The sequence below is a fragment of the Anolis sagrei genome, chromosome 5 (assembly GCF_037176765.1).
Source record: "Anolis sagrei isolate rAnoSag1 chromosome 5, rAnoSag1.mat, whole genome shotgun sequence".
NCBI lineage: Eukaryota > Metazoa > Chordata > Lepidosauria > Squamata > Dactyloidae > Anolis > Anolis sagrei.
In genome coordinates this window covers 92,715,689-92,723,649 of record NC_090025.1, presented here as the reverse complement: position 1 = coordinate 92,723,649, position 7,961 = coordinate 92,715,689, and positions in this window count along the sequence as shown.

Sequence of the window (7,961 nt, the reverse complement as noted above, 5' to 3'; positions counted from 1 at the left end):
TGAGCTTTCCACATTTGTAGGTTTAGCATTTGTGGATTTGATTACGCAAAGGCTTTGGGGCCAAGGCAGCCATTATCTAAGTTGCCTACCACCCTGCCAAAGTCTACTCTGTTATTTTTATTTACTAGGGCTAGAGTCCTGATTTAAATAAAAATGAAAACAGATAGTTTGAGAAAACTGTTAGCTCACCACATTTGCTTTAGGGGTAAAGGACCCCTATAAAAGTGAAAAAACTTTAATAAAAATACCTGTTTCGCAAAACTGAGATAGCCCCCCTCATCGAGGTTCTCCAACACTATGGTAAACTTCTGTTAGAATCTGATCACAAATTACACTGGAGGATCTGGAGATTATTCTCATAGAGTTTTCTCTAGGTTCCCCAGCATGATTCTGTGATCAGATTCCAATTAAAGTGGAGCACAGAGGTGCACTGGAAGACCTAGAGTTTGCAAATGGGAACATTTTAATCAAGCATACAACTCTCCTGTTGCGCCAGCTCCACTGGCTACTGGTTTGTTACCAAGCCCAATCCAAAGTGCTGGCTTTGGCCTATAAAGCCCTAAACGGTTCTGGCCCAATTTACCTGTCCGAACGCATCTCCCTTTACGAACCATCAAAGATGTTAAGATCATCTGGGGAGGCCCTGCTCTCGGTCCCACCTTCATCACAAGTACTGTTGGCAGGGAAAAGAGACAGGGCCTTCTCAGTGGCGGCCCCTCGGCTATGGAATGCCCTCCCCAAGGAGATTAAATCAGCTGCTTCGCTCCTAACATTTCGGAAAAAACTCAAGACATGGCTGTTTGAGTAAGCATTTGCAAATATTGAGTAATGGACATAGGAAAACGGAACAACTATACGATGGAATTGGACAATGTTTTTACCGAGGATTTACAGAGTTATGTTTTTATTCCTGTTGTTAGGATTGTATTGATTTTTTTTGTTGTATCAGAAGCGACTTGAGAAACTGCAAGTCGCTTCTGGTGTGAAAGAATTGGCCGTCTGCAAGGACATTGCCCAGGGGACGCCCGGATTAATTGATGTTTTTATCATCCTTGTGGGAGGCTTCTCTCGTGTCCTCGCATGAGGAGCTGGAGCTGATAGAGGGAGCTCATCTGCCTCTCACCGGATTCGAACCTGCGACCTGTCAGTCTTCAGTCCTGCTGGCACAGGGGTTTAACCCACTGTGCCACTGGCGGCTCCTTGTATTGATGTTAATGTTTTAAATTGTATTTGTATTCTGTGGCATTGAATTTTGCCTTGTAAACTGCCTCAAGTCGCAAGGCTGAGTGGGGCCAACTGCAATGAATTCTGCAACCTAACCAACACTTGTGGCTTTGGGGCAGAATACACTTTAAACTTGCCTCAAGAGCCTGCTCATTTCTTTATAGGAAACTCATCCCATCCTCCTTTGCTCGGAGCTGTTTGCATATCAAGAATCAAAACAGTCCCTCGCTTCAAAATAATTTGGCTTTTCCAAGTCAGTGTACACAGCAGTATCTCATTTGGTAATGAAGGAGGCCTTTCATAAAGCCAATTGCTCAGATGGAAGTGTTGATGGACATAATGTTCGGGTCATCGTCCAGCCCACGTGTGGTTTTGCCAGCCATCCTCATGCCATGAATCAACAGTGCCAGCTGAACATGCAAAATTACATACTGTTTGCTAGGATATGGAAGGACATTTGGTAAACACTTTCCACCATGAATGCTTCAGTTACTAGTCTCAAAGTTCCACCTTCAGTTAGAAATCAAGGATTGAATAAAGACCACCAAACGCAGCATTGCCCAGACACGCATCAAGGAACATGAAAGGCACTGCAGACTACTTCAACCAGAGAAGTCAGCCATAGCAGAGCACCTGATGAACCAGCCTGGACACAGCATATTATTTGAGAACACAGAAATGCTGGACCACACCAACAACCACCATGTCAGACTACACAGAGAAGCCATTGAAATCCACAAGCATGTGGACAATTTCAACAGAAAGGAAGAGACCATGAAAATGAACAAAATCTGGCTACCAGTATTAAAAAACTCTAAAATTATAACAGCTAAACAACAGAGAGGAAAAAACCAGGCACAGATTAACACTTCCCAGCAACACATTTTCCCAGACTCAGGCAGGCCTTCAAATGCTAATGAAGGTGATCAGCCAAACATTCACACCTAAGTACAGCAGGGAAGAGCTCCTTGCCCCACCCCAGCCATTCCACAGATATATAAACCCATTGTCCTAATTCCAACAGACCTCACTACCTCTGAGGATGCTTGCCATAGATGCAGGCGAAACGTCAGGAGAAATGCCTCTAGAACATGGCTCTATAGCCCGAAAAAACCCACAAGAACCTAGTGATTCCAGCCATGAAAGCCTCCGACAATACAAAGGCCAAGTAGTTTTTTTTAAATGCAGGTGTCTTCAAATGCTTTCAAAATATTACACTTCCCTCATAGAATCATGGAGTTGGAAGAGACCTCATGGGCCATCCAGTCCAACCCCCTGCCAAGAAGCAGGAATATTGCATTCAAAGCACCCCTGACAGATGGCCATCCAGCTTCTGTTTAAAAGCTTCCAAAGAAGCCTCCACCACACTCCAGGGCAGAGAGTTCCACTGCTGAACGGCTCTCACAGTGAGGAAGTTCTTCCTAATATTCAGGTGGAATCCCCTTTCATAGAATCATAGAGCTGGAAGAGACCTCATGGGCCATCCAATCCAACCCCCTGCCAAGAAGCAGGAATATTGTATTTAAAGCACCCCTGACAGATGGCCATCCAGCCTGTTTAAAAGCTTCCAAAGAGGGAGCCTCCACCACACTCTGAGGCAGAGAGTTCCACTGTTGAACGGCTCTCACCGTCAGGAAGTTCTTCCTAATGTTCAGATGGAATCTCCTCTCTTGTAGTTTGAAGCCATTGTTCCGCGTCCTAGTCTCCAGGGCAGCAGAAAACATGCTTGTTCCCTCCTCCCTGTGGCTTCCTCTCACATATTTATACATGGCTATCATATCTCCTCTCAGCCTTCTCTTCTTCAGGCTAAACATGCCCAGCTCTTTAAGCCGCTCCTCATAGGGCTTGTTCTCCAGACCCTTGATCATTTTAGTCCCCCTCCTCGGACAATTCCAGCTTGTCAATCTCTCTTCAATATATTGTCGAAGGCTTTCATGGCTGGAATCACTCAGTTCTTGTGGGTTTTTTCGGGCTATATGGCCATGTTCTAGAGGCATTTCTCCTGACGTTTCGCCTGCATCTATGGCAAGCATCCTCAGAGGTGAGGTCTGCTGGAGCTGGGAAAAAAGGGGTTTATATATCTGTGGAATGACCAGGGTGAGACAAAGGGCTTTTGTAGGTTGGGCTAGGTGTGAATCTTTCAACTGACCACCTTGATTAGCATACAATGGGCTGATTAGCATACAATGGGCCATATAGCCCGAAAAAACCCACAAGAACTGAATCTCTCTTCAATTGTGGTGCCCAGAATTGGACACAATATTCCAGGTGTCGTCTAACCAAGGCGGAATAGAGGCGTAGCATTACTTTCTTAGATCTAGACTACGCTCCTATTGATGCAGGCCAAAATCCCATTGGTTTTTTTTTGCCACTACATGACATTGTTGGCTCATGTTTTACTTGTTGTTCACGAGGACTCCAAGATCTTTTTCACACGTACTGCTCTCGAGCCAGGCATTGTCCCCCATTCTGTATCTTTGCATTTCGTTTTTTCTGCCTAAGTGGAGTATCTTGCATTTGTCACTGCTGAACTTCATTTTGTTAGTTTTGGCCCATCTCTCTAATCTGTTAAGATTGTTTTGAATTCTGCTCCTGTCTTCTGGAGCGTTGGCTATCCCTCCCAATTTGGTGTCATCTGCAAACTTGATGATCATGCCTTCTAACCCTTCCTCTAAGTCATTAATAAAGATGTTGATCAGTTTATAAAAAACAAAAGATACAGAGCAAGAAGCTTAAAGTTAATACTATTAAGTGTTCCAGGCATAATGTGGAGAAAATTAAAGTTTGGAGCCACACCACTGCTGTAGAGCATCTAAGGAAAACAAATACTGATCAGACCTGCAGTTGCTATGGAAAAGTTAGAAGTCATCTCATCTTTCAATGTGGAAGTTTGGCCGTAGCTGCCTAGAAAAAAAGTCCAGCACACAAGTAAATATTTTTTACAAGGAATTCCATTACTAGCTGGCCTGTTTCCTCCAACAAGAATACAACGCAGCCTCTTATAAGGCACATTTTTCACATACTGTATTTAATTTCAGGCATGTTTATCTTAATGGTCTGATTGAAATGCTAGATCTGAAACTTCGTATTATCCATTCAGTGAGTTCTCAAATGCACGTTCCTTGTTCTTTCTTTCCCTTCCTTGCTCTCTGGCTCGAGCACCACACTTGTAGTTCCCGTGGACATCTTATTTCTCATAACCGCCCTTTGGACTCTCAAACTTTTGAAGTCTTGTCAACTAGAACTACCAGAAGGCAGTAACCACGAAGTGTCTGGAATATGTAATTCCTAAGGTGTATAACTAGACTAGCTCCTGTGTAACTTTTAAGTCATATTCCTGGAAACGTGCTTCAGGAGTTGCTTTGACTGTAATACGAGTGTGGAATGAAAAGTAATGCTTCCATTACTTTACTTCCAAGAGAGAGGGCCTTTTCGGTGGTGGCCCCTCGACTCTGGAATTCACTCCCTAAGGACATCAGGCAGGCCCCAACTCTGGCTGTCTTCAGGAGGAGCTTGAAGACGTGGTTGTGCCAGTGTGCCTTCCCGGAATAATGATCCCATAGCACTTTGTCCCTCCAAAGCACTTTATACTTTTAGGTCGGCTCGTATGTCTTTCACAATCGCCACTATCACCTTTTCTTCCATGCCTCAGCACTACTCCAATTTTAATTTTTACATTTGGCCTTCCCACAGTTTTAACTGTGTTGTCTTATTGATAATGTTATATGTTTATCGTTTATGTTCTATTTTAATTGCTTGTATTGTTGTGATTATTGCCTGTATTGTTGTGTTTGGGCTCGGCTTCATGTAAGCCGCACCGAGTCCCTTGGGGAGATGGTAGCGGGGTACAAATAAAGTATTATTATTATTATTATTATTATTATTATTATTATTATTATTCCACTTTTGTTATTTGGGTATAGATGGGAATAATTTAATAACTCTAACACAGAAATAATCCTTAGAATGTGCTCTTTAACTATCACTATTCACTCTTCCACATAATCACCAGACAATTGGATACATTTCTGCCAATGATGAACAAGTTTTCTGAAGCCGTCACGGAAGAAGTCAACACTGTTTCCGCAACCCATCGTGCACAAATTTTCCGATAGCCAAGCAAAGCAATGTGACCCACACATTCTTGTGAAATGCAGATTATGCTTGAAATTTCTCTCTGAGTGATACAACGATCATCCCGAATCAATCTGTCAACCTTTTGCTTGTGAAACTCAGTGGTTGCTGTCACAGGACGTCCAACTCTTTGTTTGTCACGCAAATTAGATGTTCCCACTCAACATCTTTAAACTTGTGCTGGTACGGCTGTACCAGGAGCTCCAACTTTATTTTCTTTCTGTTAAAGTTTGCAGTTATAGGGCAGGCCTCCTGTCAGTCATAATTAAGCTTTGGTTCTGCCACTTGTTCAGGACTCTGGGAGGGAAAGGAGCCATTTTTGGGGCAGTCTCACATAAGGAAGCTAAGCTATAGGACGTAGACCTGCTCGTCCCGTAGAAAAACATCCTTTCTCAGTAACATCTGGGGAAACAGAAATTCCAGAAAAAAGGTCCCAAGGCTCTGGCTGAGAGCTCACAGCCTCTCAGCATTCAGAGGGAAAACAGCCCTGAAGTTTCAAAGAATTCTCTGAGGGAGGACAGCACTACAGATCCACGGAACTCCAGCTGAAATATCTTCAAGCCTCGGCCGGTAGGTCTACTCAATACCCAGACGCACTTGGATTCGGTAGTAGCACCCACACTGATGAGGCATAGATAGAAAGCAGCCCGGGAGAGGTTAAAAAGGTTTTTTTCTACAGAGAAGGTTCAGTTGATTAAAGTCAGGTACTAGTCTATTGAGGACTAGACTAAGAAAGCCTTGAAGGGTTGCTTGAACAATTGAAGATTTGTTGTAAAGACTTTGTTGTATCATTAAAGACTCTAAAGACTATCACTTCAGAAAAATCCCTGAGAACCTCTCTTTGAGGAGCCCCTGGCTTCCCGCTGGGCTAAAGTATACGTCCTATAGAAAAGTACAGCTATTACAGGCCCAGCGCGTGACAGAACAAAACTTACTCACCCAGCTACACACAGTACTCACATCAACACAATCACCATAAACAGCTTGCATTTGCTGATGAATCTCCTTTGGGGTGACACCTTCTGCTGTCAAGAATTCAATGACTGCATGTTGCTTAAGTCACATTGTGCAGGGTTCCATACTTCGCACTTTAACAACACAACCATTCAATGCTAAGGCTTCCCACCAAAATGGAACTGTAGAGGAGAGTCTACTGAACAAGCCAGTACCTGCTACATACCAGTAATACCATCTGTTGAGGAGTTACAAAGGTGGAGGCGTTACTTTTCACCCAACCCTCGTATGAAACAACAGTGTCGCCAGTTCACGACACGTAGTAAGAGGCTTTGCTTTACTGACAAACCTCTCCACATTATTATCAATGTCAGAAAACAGAGGAAGGAATATGCAGATTCAGAATGCTGAATATAGAATGCAGTGTAACTTCAAACTAACATTAAGCTTGCCCAGAAATAATTTTACAGCAAAGTCAACTCTTTTATCAGCAATTGAACATGAATCATGTGGTCCAGCATCCAATAAATAAAACATACGGTTTTGCAGCTTTTTAATACAATAAATACTTAAATAAATACTGAAATAGAACTAAAATGAAAAAAATAATGTTGCTTGGAGCACACCGTTGCTGACTGCCCTCCTTTTTTTTTGCAGGTTTGACATGTGTGAATTGGATTACACTATGTAACATGACTTTTGTTCCTGGGTTCTAAATGTCATTTCCTAATTGGTCCTATCATCAAAACACGGAAAAAAAATTTAAACTGCAATTTTTTTTTTGGTCGTGTCAGGAATGACTTGAGAAACTGCAAGTCGCTTCTGGTGTGAGAGAATTGGCCGTCTGCAAGGATGTTGCCCATTTTAATCAAGCATACAATTCCCCTGTTGCGCCAGCTCCACTGGCTACTGGTTTGCTACCAAGCCCAATCCAAAGTGCTGGCTTTGGCCTATAAAGCCCTAAACGGTTCTGGCCCAGTTTACCTGTCCGAACGCATCTCCCTTTACGAACCATCAAAGATGTTAAGATCATCTGGGGAGGCCCTGCTCTCGGTCCCACCTTCATCACAAGTACGGTTGGCAGGGAAAAGAGACAGGGCCTTCTCAGTGGTGGCCCCTCGGCTATGGAATGCCCTCCCCAAGGAGATTAAATCAGCTGCTTCGCTCCTAACATTTCGGAAAAAACTCAAGACATGGCTGTTTGAGCAAGCATTTGCAAATATTGAGTAATGGACATAGGAAAACGGAACAACTATACGATGGAATTGGACAATGTTTTTACTGAGGATTTACAGACTTATGTTTTTATTCCTGTTGTTATGATTGTATTGATTTTTTTGTTGTATCAGACGCGACTTGAGAAACTGCAAGTCGCTTCTGGTGTGAAAGAATTGGCCGTCTGCAAGGACGTTGCCCAGGGGACGCCCGGATTAATTGATGTTTTTATCATCCTTGTGGGAGGCTTCTCTCGTGTCCTCGCATGAGGAGCTGGAGCTGATAGAGGGAGCTCATCTGCCTCTCCCCGGATTCGAACCTGCGACCTGTCCTGCCGGCACAGGGGTTTAACCCACTGCGCCACCGGGGGTTCAAAATAATAATAATAATAATAATAATGGGGACTCAGAGCGGCTTACATGCGGCCAAGCCAT